The sequence below is a fragment of the Mizuhopecten yessoensis genome, unplaced genomic scaffold, assembly GCF_002113885.1.
Source record: "Mizuhopecten yessoensis strain PY_sf001 unplaced genomic scaffold, ASM211388v2 scaffold419, whole genome shotgun sequence".
In the NCBI taxonomy this organism is placed as follows: Eukaryota; Metazoa; Mollusca; class Bivalvia; order Pectinida; family Pectinidae; genus Mizuhopecten; species Mizuhopecten yessoensis.
Window position 1 is genome coordinate 243,086 of NW_018403537.1, and position 15,695 is coordinate 258,780.

The 15,695-nt window shown below is 36.6% G+C and overlaps 1 protein-coding gene across 1 annotated transcript in view; it reads left to right on the plus strand.

Moving 5' to 3' along the window:
- Positions 1–12,464: 12,464 nt before the first annotated feature.
- The window catches only part of LOC110448380 (trissin receptor-like), a 44,216-nt gene continuing 40,985 nt past the window's right edge, over positions 12,465–15,695 (plus strand). The window contains exon 1 of the mRNA XM_021494583.1: positions 12,465–12,502. The gene's annotated coding sequence lies outside the window, so the exon portion shown is untranslated. The remainder of the gene's footprint in view (positions 12,503–15,695) is intronic.

A 15,695-nucleotide genomic window follows, 5' to 3' on the forward strand; every position in this document is an offset into this window, starting at 1 on the left:
AGAATCAATCAGGGTTTCTACCTAAAGATTCAACTGTCTACCAATTATTAGTTATATATGATGCAATTGTAAAGAACTTGGATCAAGGTAAAGAAGCTAGAATGATATTTTGTGACATCAGCAAAGCTTTCGACAGGGTCTGGCATGATGGTTTAATTTTCAAATTAAAAAAATATGGGTTTTGCGGTAATATTTTGAAATGGTTTTCTTCGTATTTAATTGATAGGAGACAGAGGGTGGTCTTTGATGGATTTAAATCTAACTGGAAAACGTTAAAGGCGGGGGTACCACAGGGGTCAGTTTTAGGGCCATTTTTATTTTTACTGTACATAAATGATATCGGAGAAAATTTAATCTCTAATGTCAAGCTTTTCGCTGACGACACATCTTTATATGCATTGATAGAGGGAAACAGACAGGAAGCTGCTGACATACTAAATGAAGACTTACGTAAAATCTCTATCTGGGCTGATAAATGGGGTATCATCTTCAATCCAGATAAAACGGAGGCTCTACTTTTCTCAAGGCGGGTCGACTCTGAGACGTTGCATCCTAATCTATTTTTTAATAATGCAGTTATTAATAACGTTATTGATCATAAACACCTTGATCTTATTTTCAATGGCAAAGCCAACTGGTCAACTCATATAAATTATATTTATGAAAAAGCATATAAAAGACTGAATATACTTATAATGTTAAAATTTAAGATTGATAGAAAATCCCTTGAAACAATATATATATCATATGTTCGTGCAATCCTCGAATATGCTGATATTGTATGGGCCAACTGTTCCCAGAGAGAGTGCAACGTCTTGGAGTCAATCCAACTTGAAGCAGCACGCACTATTTCTGGTTTAAGACGAGGAACGAGCCATGACATTTTATATAGGGAGACTGGCTTTGTTAAACTTTATAAAAGAAGACATTTACATCAAAATATTGCATTTTTTAAATTCTTTAATAACAATTGTCCATCTCATGTCTCAGACTTGATACTGCCCTTTCTTAATAACTTTGAACATTGCAACTTTCGACACAATAGGTTATTTGACATTCCAGTACCAAGAACGCATTTATATAACTCTAGTTATTTTCCAAAACTGATGTCAGAATGAAACAATCCAGCCTCTCTGTTTCCCACTATGACATCTCTTGGAGCTCTGAAAAAGGAATGATTACGTTCATCCCATATGGATGATGTTCACCCAATATGTTGTAACATTTGTAAATATCACGGTGATAGAAAAATTAACATACCATCATGTCAGTTTAGAAAATCTGCAAGTAATTTAAATTCAGATTTATTTAATGCACATCTAAATGATAGCCTTGCTTGTATATGTGGCTCCCCCTTCGAAGATCGTGATCACTTTTTCCTGCACTGTCCTTTTTATACTAACCAACAACTAATATTACTTAACTCTCTGTCAGCGATGAGTGATGGTATTCCACTCAAAACCCTAACTTTTATTTATGGTTTCCAATCACGAAACGTAAATATGAATATAAATATTGTGGAGACGGTTCAGAATTACATTAGAGACACTAGACGTTTTTATTAGATTCTCAAAAAATTTTGTCAAATAATCTCTTTTATAACAATTGTGATATTTGAAATATGTATTGTCAAATCAAATTCAAAGTACAAATAATCTTTTATTTTAATACGTAAAGAAACATCTGTAAAAGTAACATTTATATGATATGTATATACTGTTATGTTATGGACATAAATGGAAAGACTGACATATGGACATGGATGTCATGGACGGCAAGCAGACATGTACAGGAAGGAACGACAAAACATATCAAACGATAAGGAGCCCATTAGGAAACAACATCGCCAAAGAATGCAGACAACGACGTGCAAGCGGCCAGTATTCAGTATTACACGCTACCCTGTAGGTATATTGTCCAAATAGAATCACTTACCTCACTCTTTTATTATATCGTCAGCTAATGTATCATTGTGAATTGTTTACGTGTTAACTATTATTTTTAGTACAAACAAGGACGCAACACCAACTGCTACAGCACCAACACACTCACTTCCTACACGAAAAAGAGTTCATCTCAATTCAATACCTCACTCGAAAACATTGTAAATATGCCGTGAATTTTTTATTGTAAATAACGCATGTTGTAACTATTTATCGTTTGTAGTCATGTTTAATGCATAACTTTTTCAAGGAAAATGAAAATATATGATTAAAAAGAACAGAAAAAGGGGAGAAAAGAAAAGAAAAAAACCCCAACGAAATAGCGTCGCCGAGAGAGAGAATACCTGAAATCATAAGGTAAAAAGTTAGAAATAAGGGGAGCTAATTCCGTCGATAAATGCCAAATTGATGACGTCACACGCAATACACACACCTATAATGTACAAGTAATAGCGATTTTCATTTCTGTATGCATTCTTTCTCCTCATGCAAGGGTTTGCAGGTCTGTCAGGCATTGCAGAGGGAGAGAGAGGTCTGTCAAGTATTGCAGAGAGAGAGAGAGAGTGCATGGATGCAATACCTGAAATATGAAGCTAACAAGAGTACCGCGGGGCGGAACAATATACGACCGTCGAATGCCATATAGTGTCGTCGAATGCCATATAGTGTTATATACTTTCTTACATTGAAATAAGATCTGCATCATTCAAAGTGTGGTTAGCTGACATGCCATAAAAATGTAGGGGAAAATCTCTGGATAAAAAAATAATCAAATACTGAAATGAACAAAGGGCAATAACTTTTCCAAAAATCAACGAATCAAAATTCTTTTAAAGGAAACACAACAACATATGATGATTATTTAGCCTACTAAGTTTCAAAGAAATCTGTCAAACAATGTAGGAGAAGATCTCCGGACAAAATATCAAATACTGAAATGAACAAAGGGCAATAACTTATGACAAATTGTCGAATCAATATTCTTTTAAGTGAGACACAACTTCATATCATGATTATAATGTATACCAAGTCTCAAAGAGATCGGTCGAAAATTTAGGAGGCGATTGCCGGACAAAAATCAAATACTTAAATGAACAAAGGGCAATAACTTTTGAAACAATTGTCGAATCAAAACTCTATTAATGGAGACACAACTCCATATCATGATTATAATGTCTACAAAATTTCAAAGAGATCATTCGAAAAATGTTGGAGGAGATTGGNAAAAGGCGATCGCAATAGGTCACTTGAGACTTTGTCTCAGGTGACCTAAAAATGTCGAATCAAATTTCTTTTAAGGGAGACAAAACTGCATATTATGATTATAATGTATACCAAGTTTCAAAGAGATCGGTCGAAACATGTAGGAGATTGCCGGACAATCAAAAGTTTACGCCGGACGGACGGACAACGCCATACCATAATACTCCCGTCAAATTTGACGGGCGTATAAAAAGTCAGAAACAAGGGGAGTAAATTCCGGCAAAATGACATCTTTATTGATTTGTTGAATGCCTTAGCTCGATTAGCAAGATACTGTCAAACTGGACTTATGACAAATATGTACAAATAGTGGACAAATACGGACAAATGTGTACAAAATAAGGACAAAATACAATACAGAATCAGCAGTATCTGCATATTTTTACATCAGAAAAGATTATTTCGTATTTGTTTTAATTTAGTCTCAAAATACATTCTTTCATATTGATTGATTTACCTATATATAACTTTAGTTTCAAAATTCTTAAAAAAATAGAAATGACAACGACGTACATCGAACCCGCGACCACACACCCCTCTACGCTAACGTTCTAACCTCTGCGACTTGTGCGCCTGAGTTAAGATCGGATATCGATCAATGATAGTGACGTCACGTTCGATGACCGTGACGTCATCTAAAGCTTCCCGTACGATTCTGACAAGCTAAGACTACACACTTTTCTACAGTCTAAACGCCAACACCAATAAAAACAAGGGCAAACAGACATGTACAGGAGGGAACGACAAAACATATCAAACGATAAGGAGCGCATTAGGAAACTACATCGTCAAAGAATGCATAGACAACGACGTGCAAGCGGCCAGTATTCAGTATTACACGCTACCCTGTAGGTATATTGTCCAAATAGAATCACTTACCTCACTCTTTTATTATACCGTCAGCTAATGTGTCAGTTTGAATTGTCTACGTGTTAACTATTATTTTTAGTTCAAACAAGGACGCAACACACCGATACACTCACTTCCTACAAGAAGAAATAAGTTCATCTCAATTTAATACCACAATCGAAAACACTGTAAATATGTCGTGAATTTTTTATTGTAAATAACGCACGTTGTAACTATTTATTGTTTTTAAATATGTTTTATGCATAATATTATCAAGGTAAATGAAAATATAAATTATGATTAAAAAGGGGAGAAAAGAGAGAAAAAACAACAACGAAACAGCGTCGCGGAGAGAGAATACCTGAAATCAGAAGGTAAAAAGCTACAAACAAGGGGAGCTAATTCCGTCGGTAAAAGCCAAATTGATGACGTCACACGCAATACACACACCTATTGAAAACAATGTACAAGTAATAGCGATTTTCATTTCTGTATGCATTCTTTCTCCTCATGCAAGGGTTCGCAGGTCTGTCAAGCATTGCAGAGAGAGAGACAGTCCATGGATGCAATACCCGAAATCAAAGGTAAAAGTCAGAAACATGGGGAGTTAGTTCCGTCAAAATGACGTCACACTCATTATACACACCTAATGGAAACAGGGGGAGATAATTCAGTCGGTAACACTAAAAAATTGATGACGTGACACGCAAAAAAAGCACATAATGAAGTGATGTAGATCTGGGGCCGTAAGTTAAGGGGGTTGCCAAGGCCCTATCCTGGATCCAAGATAACGGATGTCCTAAGCAACCCCCCAACCCCCAACCCCCCCTTACCTGTAAGGGCTCATTTTATACTGATCGTTCGATGATCAGAAAGTCGCCGCAGCCATAGTTGCAACAGATTTCGGTTACCAAATGATGCATCAATATTTTCTGCAGAAGCCCACGCTATCCATCTGACCCTTGAACACATTAAATCAAGTGGTGTACCGAAGTCAATAATCTATTCTGATGTTTTATCTATTCTACAGAGAATTCGCAACAACAAAATTAAGAATCTCTCAATTAGGAAAAAATTAACACTATTACATAGTATTTCCTCAAATTATCATGTTATATTACGCTTGGTTCCCGGACATGTGGGAATATCAGGTAATGAAAAGGCAGGTCGCGCCGCCAAAGTGGCTTTATTGCTACCACCTGTTGATATTAAGCTTCATTTTACAGATTTAAAACAGTTAATGTATAATTGTAATTGTATAAGGTCAAAGTGTCAAAATATTTCGAATCAAGGCGTAGACAATAAATTACACTGTGACAAACCAAAACAAGGTGAGTGGTATCCAACTTATAGCGTAAACCGCCGAGACGAGGTTGTCTCTGCCCGTCTCCGAATGGGTCATTACTACATTACCCATTCTTATTTATTGAAAAACAATGCATAGTATGTCACGAACCATTTACAGTGACACACTTGTTATTATATTACATTGCCCTTCAGCCAACAAGAGCATTTTGTACGATAATATAACAGATCTCAAATCACTTTTCGATAATTTATAACTATCTAAAAACTGTGTGCGAAAAGAAGTGCACAATGGGGCAAACGATCGTTAAACCGCATAGCTAAGCGCACTATGTGTGGACGATGTATGCACGGTGTGCGCACTCTATCTTTGGTGCGTTGTGCGGTCACACAACTGCAGCAACTTTGTATTATATTTGTTCATAAAAGTCATTTAAAGTTTATATATTTGACACCTTTGACTTCGAATATGGTTTAAGGTCATTCCTTTTAACAAACCTTTTAATCCAGCATGCTACTGGCTTAACATCATCATCCTAGACTTTTTAGGTTACCTGACCATAGGTCATGGTAATCTATTGTGATAGCCTTTTGTCCGTCGTCGTCCGTCAACTTTTCCTTGTGAACACGATAACTTCATTAAATGTTAACTGAGTTTGATGCAACTTTGTATGCAGCCATATAATAGTAAGATCTCGGACGTGTTCGAAAATGGAAATGATTGGACGGTAATTTACAGAGTTATTGCCCTTTGTAATAATATTATTATTGGACCTTGTGAACATGATAACTTAAGTAATTATCAACCAAGTTTGATGAAACTTTGCATGCAACCATATATCAATAAGATTCCGGACTCTAAATGGGAATTATTCGACAGTAACTTACAGAGTAATTGCCCTTTGTAATAATATTATTATTGGACCTTGTGAACATGATAACTTAAGTAATTATCAACCAAGTTTGATGAAACTTTGTATACGGCCTTATATTAATAATATCTCGAATGAGTTCGAAAATGGGAATTATTCGACAGTAACTTACAGAGTTAATGCCCTTTGTAATAATATTATTACACTATTTTGTATTGGACCTTGGCCCACTTGTATAAAACATCTCAAAGTCAAGGGAAATCTCAGGCAATGTATTGTCTATGGGAAATCTTAGACTTGAGGAAATCCCAAGAGTTGCTACTAAGAAGGTGCTATTAAAATGTTGTGCCTTATTTAATAAATCATTGATTTACGCTTTTACTTGTTTCTTTTAACCAAGAACAGGAGACATTCAGTTACCAAGTTTGTTCAAAACAGACCCATTGGGTAAAAATTGAAGTCACACCCATTTATTTCAGTTATTATGTTCACAGGGTCCAACAATAATAAAATTACCAAGGGGAATAACTATGTAAGTGATGGTCAAATTGGTCCGGTATTCAATCTCATCCAAGATCTCATTACTACAAAGCTGCATACAAGGTTTCATCAAAATTGGTTCATATTTACTGAAGTTATTGTGTTCACAAGGAAACATTTATGGACGATGCAGCAAGGTCACTCGGACCGACGTAAAGTATGAATTGGCCCCTGGATGACAGTCCTAATTTGAATCGGATGGCAGGTGACCGTTGAGGCCCATGGGCCTCTTGTTTTATTTAGGAGTTCTTTAAGTTTTATCATTTTTGACCCCTGTGACCTTGAATATGGACGAAGGTCATTCATCAGAGTTAACTTGGTAGCCCTTAATTTCAGCATGCTACTGGCCAAATATCATTATCATGGTCCTTTTGGTTACTCAGAATGAATCGTTTGAAGGTTTTAAGGCGATTTACCCTTCTCACCTTGAATATGGATTAAGGTAATTCGTTTTATTCACCCTATTGGTGATTGAGAAGAAGTCGTATATGGAAAACAACGCCGGACGCCTCAAGTTCAATTGCCGCTGCGGACATGGTAAGCTTAACAAATGAAACATGTCGATTGAGATACAAATACTTAGGTCGATCAGCTGCCGTTTTCACGGTATAAGGTAAACATCGATTGTCTATGAAACAGCATTGTTCCTCACATATTTGGCATACTCCTTGGTAAATAAAAGTACGGGCTAATTCAAGTTTCCCGAAGGATGATGATAAGAAAATTGTATCAAGTATCGTCTGATGATTACCTTAAAATTGAAAAGGAGGAAACAAAATTGGTTTTGGTTTGGTTTTAATCTGTTTAACGTTCTATAAACAGCTCAGGTCATTGAAGGACGTGCCTGTTGCGTGTGTTGTATGATCGTGTTCGTGTGTCGGAGACAGGGTATGTCAGGGTAATTGCTTCCTTGTGATAGCGCGAAACTGATGTTGACTTTGTAGTGCTACACCATCTCACTGCAATACCATGCCGAAGGCACCCAGCACAGCATTACTCCTGGTACCAGAATCCTAAACGCTGCACGTTAATCAGGGAATACCAACTACCATTATCAAGTGAGGTGTTGCCATGCAAGGCGCCAGGAAATATAAGGTTATTTGAAGAAAAAGAAATATAAAGATTCCAAATATTGCAATGGGTACAGCAGAATTTTTTAAGTGTCCAAAAGTAGAGGGCACAATAAGCTAATACCTAATTCTGCAGGGGGTTCCAAAATCAGTCGCCTCTAACGATACATGCATTGGGTAACAGCGGAATATATTCTTTTCCCGAACCCGACCTAAAGGGGGCTAAAAATGGAAGCTTGTCTGCAAGTAATTCAGAGCAGTATAAACGGTACAAAAGCTGTATTTTCTAAGTCATCGTTGCTGTTAAGATTATTTTCTCAAAACAAACTTATTACAGGATACATGAAGATCAACATCGCCCTGAGTCACATCCAGGCATTGTACACACATTTTTACATAACATTTTGTAACGAAATGTGCAGAATAATCATTCAATGATCTATAAAATCACATTTAACTTTTTCAAGCAGAACTTCTTATTTAATTCATGTGTCGAAGAAACGGAAATCACCCACACCCATCGCCCTTGCCTGAAAATGAAGAGACAGTGACAGCTCCTCCTTATGTATTGTACAACATCCCGCTGAGCCATGCGAACCCTCTTCCGGTATTTGCTGAGGAGCTAGCTGGAATGATGACATTGACTATTCAGAATTATACGCTTAGGGCATTATACCAATCATTTATAGTGAAGCAGGTATTTTATGAACGAAAGCACTGATTTCAGACAAGTACGTGACAGATTCTTATGAATCGTCTATGGAAAGTTTATTTGCTTCAGTTTACATGCTATTAATACATTTACACTCAATTTGCTATTGCTGTGTTTACATTTTTTACACCTTTTCACCTATTTCGTTTGAAGGCAATATACCATCATACCGCCACACATTCACAGTATGACCTTAGTTGTTGATTGGACGTTACACCCTATACAACCAACCAATCGAAATTTTTAAATTCATAGACTTCTGGGGTTTTACGCACCTCAATCAGTATCAACAGTAATATACCCCTTTTTTAGCCCCAAACATCACTGACGAGTCCTAAAAAGACGAAACAGCTGTAAGATGCAGGTGTTATCATTGTACCTCTGTCTTCAAATGTCTCGTTCACAGAAAACAAGGGGAGACAATAGTCGCCTCTAAACGTTTATGCAGTGGGATACTGCAGGCTTATTCTTAATCTGAACCCGCACTGGTCACCTGCAATAGAGCGTCTTTGACTGAGGATATAGAGCAGCGAGTAGTTTCTGTTATTCAAAAACGTGATATTGATGAAATAATTAGGACAGTCATAATTGATGTTTTATGTTTCCGTCGATAAAGAGTCGGTCCACGACAAACGTGTTGCCGTCAGCTGTTTCTTAGCTATGACAATGATCGTTTGTGTTAAATAGAACAGTCGCGAATCTAATTGCTCTCATTTTGGCTTCCGTTAGTAACCAAAATCAGAAACACCGGGATATTATTACGACTTAACTTAAATAACGAGAACGTTAAGATCATTTATCATCGCCGATTAATAAGAATGCTACAGTTTTTTCGTGAAGATTAAGCCCAATTTCATCAAATGGAGGGCTGTTTAAAAATCGTCATTTGCCCATGATTCATTATTAAACCATTTTCGTTATCGCTATTTCTCGAGGACTATTAGACGGATATATCCAAAATGTCATATGTATGTTTGCGTTGGTCTGTAGTTGCGTATGACTGAATTTGAGACCGACCCGATTAACAAGGTGACCGTCCGTCTGTCAAACCACATTTTGTTCAAGTTAAAGTTTGTTATAAATAGTTCTCAATATTTCACAAATCTGCTTCAACTTCATTTAAAAGATTTTACTTTTATTCCTAATCATGCATGTTTACGTTTCGAGACTGATCGGAAAAACAAGATGGACGCCAGGCAGCAATCTTGTATTTTGACTGATCGAAATGGTTATTGATATTTTTATCAGAAAATACTCCGCCGATCTTTCCCGCGTCGCATTTGTTGATTTCCTCTGGTCCTTAGTGGAACATAATTGAGTTTGAGACTGATCAGTTAAACATGATTGTCGCCCGACACAAACACCTCGTGCGAATGAGGTAAAGAAGAGACCCAAGGGCCTCAACGGTCACCTCGGTTATATCATGGGTAGCTTAATTTCATTGTTGTTCAAAGGAAAAGAACTTCAAACTATTTAAATCAATAATTTTCCTATTGAGAAATATAAAATATATTTTCATTTAGCCGACTTTCCTGTTTGGGAAGGTTAGAATCTTGCTTTCTGATACTGTTTGATTTAAAACTATTTAACTATCATCATTTAACTATTCCAACAAACTTCTTGCTGGAATTTTTTTTCAAAGTTTTCCTTCCTTTACTATAGTAACCTTTACTCTTCCCAAAGCGAGAGCAGATGACATTGTGGTATTGAAGTTACAATTTGGTTTATGCACCTACGGACCTTGCCATCCACGCATTTTTTAAATTTTATTCTGGTACATCTCGGTCAAAGGGAGACGATTTTTGAAATATAAGCTATTTCACCCTTTTTGGCCCCACCCCACCGGCCCTTGGGGCGAGCCAGGATCCTGTTTTTTCAAATCATTTAATTGTCATCCCATTTTAATTAAGTATTCCTAACCTAGTGGCAAGATCTTACTTTCTCAAACCATTTAATTGTCATTTAATTATAACTATTACCACCTAGTTTGAAAACATGTCTTGCTGAGCTGAGACGAAATATAACCAAAAGTGTTATTGACCAAGATAAACCATGCAATTGGTACCCCCTCCCCAAGGGATAACAGAGGACTATGGGTTGCAGAAATTTACAATTAAGTTAAAGCACGTACGGTCTTTTCTATACATGACAAGTATTTGATTGTGTCCATGTACTTCAGACCCGTAAGAAAAATATTTTGAACTTTTCTCCATTTTCCCCATAGTATACCCAAACGTTTTATTTCCTTCATGAACTTTACAATTTAGATAAAGCCCTTGATAATCTTTCTATCCATGCAGATAATTTGATTGTAGTACATTTTACAGTTTGTTAGATATTGCCTAATTTGGAGCCTCGCCCTGGACCGTACGGTTGGAGAAGAAATCACAATATTACAATTTGATACCCTATTTCATCAAGGATGATTCCGACAAAAAAAAATAAGAAAAAAAAAATACGGACAAGACCTGAAATTGGTAGAGTTCAGAGTCCTATAAACAACTAAGGTTAAATGTTTTGGACGAACCTTTAATTGTGTAATGTATGCGTGAAATGTGTTTGTGTGCAGGAGGTGGTGTGTTGGTAAATGTACCTCCAAACTCCTTAATAAGAAAAGTTGTTATTCCGAGATAGCACTCCAAACTGTCATCTGATCTGCACTTCGGGAAGGAGTTCAATATACCCAACACACTGCCTATAGGACACATTTTAACAATGAAGGCTATACTTAAGCTTCTAAAGGATGCTAAACCAAACAGAAAAAATTCGAAACAAGACACGTTTATGTAAATCAAACCCTTGGTTATGTTTTCTGGCGTGTTTTAGAATTATTTTATTGTTGGAATCAACAATTGGATCGGGCACAGGCATGCTATAAAAGTCCGTTCTAAATAGAAATACATACATTTTAAACATATAAAGTATGAAAATAGAAGAAGCATACAGTAAGGTTAGGTAGAAACCATTTACGGTAGGCCGAACCAAATAGCCAGTATTATACATACATGTGTGTAATATCAGAGATTTTAACGGGGTGAATCGGTAAGGGCACCTCAAAGTCACTGTCACTTCACACAGTGCCATATTAACCACTCACACTATGATTGCATGGATTTAATGATACATAATATAATATGTTGCACAATATAATTGAAATCTTCCAGAGTTTTCTGGCATGTAACATGTATGTAGTTACCTCATGATCAATTATAAGTTGTGATAAAATTGCCAAAGTTGCGTTGGTATTTGCGCTTTATCCCAAGACACTGTTATTGTAGGATGAATTACTTATACAAATTGAAATAACCTTTAAAAGGTTTTCCCCCTCTCAGAAGATAACCTTTTCGGTCACGTGGCAATATTGGCAGCACATTTCACACCTAGTCTAGGTCAGCTTCATTATATTTTGTTGCTGCGTCGCGCTACTAGTGTTTTGGTACGCCTGCTGCTGTGACCGTATCCAGCTGGGGCCGCAATCATACAGTTATGCCAATGCCTCATTGTATCGCTGACAAAGTACATTATAGAGCCAATTGATCAACCGTTATCCGTTCTACAAACTAGTCTGTACTTATCGCGGGACTTTCCCTTGGATTACATTTATTAATTGTTCCCTCAGGTCAGGTACAGTTATGTGCTGTATGTCACATATGAGTATTTCTTGTGCTGGTATTGATATTAATGAATCGGATTGTATTTTGTGAAAAACTATATCTGCTACATAACATATGCTGTCACTGTGATGGGTGTACATTAAACTTCAGTGAACAATTTTTACCGTTAAATTGCTAATGATGAACTTCTTTTCCAACGAAAGTGATGAAAATGGAACATTTTATGGTTTAAATTTCACTCGGGGAGCGGAGTTTAGCTCGCCGTTCGACTTCCTATACATCCGGATAGCGTTCATTGTGTGTTACGCAATCGTTTCTGCGTTCTGCATCTTTGGTAAGTACAGTGTATGATTGCTTACTTTCTTGTTTTAAGTTCAGACTTCGACCGCAAAAGAAATTGTAACAGTCTTTCATAGGTAAGGTTGCAATCTTGGGCAGGCAAACATCAATTAACATTTGAAATGTCAAACTATTCCTTTATTGACTTCATGAACATCAATTGAATATAATCCGACCACATCTTTATAAACACACCATATTTTATTTGGGGATTTAGTATTGATATCTTATTTCAATCTCAGTTCCAGAGTCGGATAGGGATAACCAAATCTTAATTATTATTCTGAAATTATATACAGGATAAAGGAAGGTAGGTGCTTATGTTTGTCCTTATGTCTGTCGACAATATTTTCCAGGTCTCCCCTGCAAATTCGGGGAAAGAATAGGCCTACTTTATCCCAACATATATCGTCAAACGGCGAGTAATATGGCCCCCTGTATCTACTGATAAGGTAACATTGAAGAAACCCCAATCGATCTGCCCCCCATAGTTATTTTAATATTTGAAATAAGCAAGCAATTAAAACATAATGTCATTAACCGGCGTCTATCTGTATCCATCATGTGTCAATTCAACTCAAACTGTTAAAAATGATAGTGTGTATAGAGTTCGACTTGGCTTCTTTATACAATTTATATCATATAAATGCGTTGAAAGGGACGACTTTTACGCTCGTGTAATAACGTGTTATTTGGCGATTTAACGTGTTTATTTTACGTTATTACGAGCTTTACTTTCACGTTATTACGTGAGTTTTCGCGTTATAACGTATTTCTGAGCATCACCTTGAAAAGAAATGGAAACAACTGATTAAACCCTTGTGAGGTAGAGATCTGAGGCTGGATCCGCGTTATTGCAAAGAGGCAATATATCAACATACCCTGCCTCTATCAAACATACATTATACAGAAGGAGACATGTCCTTAAAATACCTTAGCTGTGATGACGGTAAATAAAATAAACCAAAATCAAATTGTCCATGTCTCCTAATGTTTGGCAGTTACAGTACAGAAAGGTTTAAATTTTCAACAAAAACTGAATAATCTAATAACGGACACTGGTGACATACATTTATTTGCAATGACTTTGGCTTTTGAGGAGTTTTCACCGTAAATGGCCATTTATGGTTTTGCAACTATGGTCGGCTCGAAGCGGGGTATATTTTTTTCATTCCCACAGGAACAAACTCGGCCCCTCTGTTGGCTGACTTCTTGTTACACGACGCTGTAGTTTATCTGGGAACTTGTCAGGACTGACATCAAACAACTTACTTAGTCCTTCAATTTCACCTTTAGCTTTACAGATATATTGACGATAAATAACACGAACCTGGTCAACAAACAAGCCTCATGTTTACCATACTAAGTTAATATAAATGAGAAAAAGGAACTAAACAGTTCGTCTCTGTGTTGAATTACTGTAATCACACTACCATTGTGTTCCGTTGTGTGTCTATTGCATTGTTTCCATACATGTCTTAAGTATTGGTTAAACTGCCTAACGTAGTAAAGAACATTCACTTTTAACGTTAAAAGTGAGTCGTTTCTCATTCCCACAGGAACAAACTTGACGTGTCTTAGTTGTTAATCCAGTGGGGCTCATGAACATTTCAATATAAGTCACGATCAAACGTACTTGTATTTAGAGAAACTAAACGACCAAGTTACCAAATTCAATCCCCGTTAGGGACCCGCACAACAATGCTGTTCTGATTGAAAAGAATCGGATCATTCGTTGTCGATTTATCTGTCATAATCAGCTGCCAGTTAGTCATAATGCTGCGAAAATGAAGACGTGTTTGTCTATGAAGAACGACAAGAAACAATATTTACATTCTGTATGCTTAGACCCATTGACAAAAAATACATTCATAAATGCATAACACAGGTGTTCATAGAATCTCAGCACGTGGGAACTGATAGTAACCTGATCACACTGCGTAGTAATACACTACAAAAACTACTCACTCGGAACGACCGACCTAGATGCTTAATTCTTACATCTTAAAATATTATTGAACTGTGCTTTGTGAAATATCCACGTATTCACGTGTCCTGTGCTACAAATAAACATTGAATATGGAACTACATTTTGTTGTGTTATTGTTGTTGACGGTTGCTAAGATCTCTCACGATAGTGTCACATTTCCCCGCGAAAAAACACTGTTCTCGCCACTGCGTTGCACCCGTGTATAAGCAGGAACAAACCCTGTTTATTTGTTTTATTCGTTGTTATATCGATCCACTGAAAGGATTCGTCAATGTAAATATAAGGAATGATATTTATTTTTTCAACATTTATGAGGTCATAACAACAATGGGTTTTTGGACATATTTTACATGAATCGCTAACGCGATTCATTCAATATGTCCATAAACTCATTGTTGTTATGACCTCATAAATGTTGAAAAAATAAAAATCATTCCTTAAATAACAACATTGGATTAAGGTTACCTATTTATTTTTAGCGGCGGTTACACATTGTCTATATATAAAATACATAGCAAATTCGCCATTTTATTATATTTTTTATTATGTGCGGAGGTGAGTACAGTTTGGCATTCCGGTACGGAAAGAGTTAAATTCAAAATTCCTATTCAATTCGCTAGGAGTACACCTATGTATGTGGACAAGTGCTGTTTACCTTAATTATCCGGACGTTATAAAGTAATCGAGTTATCATTTCCTGTGCATGTTTCATTTCTTTTCCGCATGTAATGAAACCAATTAACACAATTTTGTTGTCCTTTTTTCAAATAAGTTTTTGGTTAGATTCCTTGTTAAATCGTGCACGTTATTTTACTCTACCTTGTCTTCATTTATATTTGAAAGTTGTGATTGTCACAAGGGAATATTTAGTTGATTTCACACAGTTGAAGACACGATAGTTACTCTTTGGGATCTTATCTTTTCTCTTCTTTCTAATTATTTTTCTTCTTCCTAGGGTCTCCCTTGACAATGCCTCACTTTTGGCCGTTAGTTGAGCGTTTGCCTCTGTGAGGAAGGCTTTGGGTTCTGTCCCCTGGCCGAGACATACCAGAGTCTGTCAAAATGGTAGTTTTTACTACTGCTTTACTTTCAGGGATTTAGGAGTGGATCGACTGCTTCGCTCGTTGTCAGTATAATGTGACCGGGTGGGGTGTCCTGCTTGGTGTCTTCGGCAGTATGTTTCAGTGAGGTAGCACTA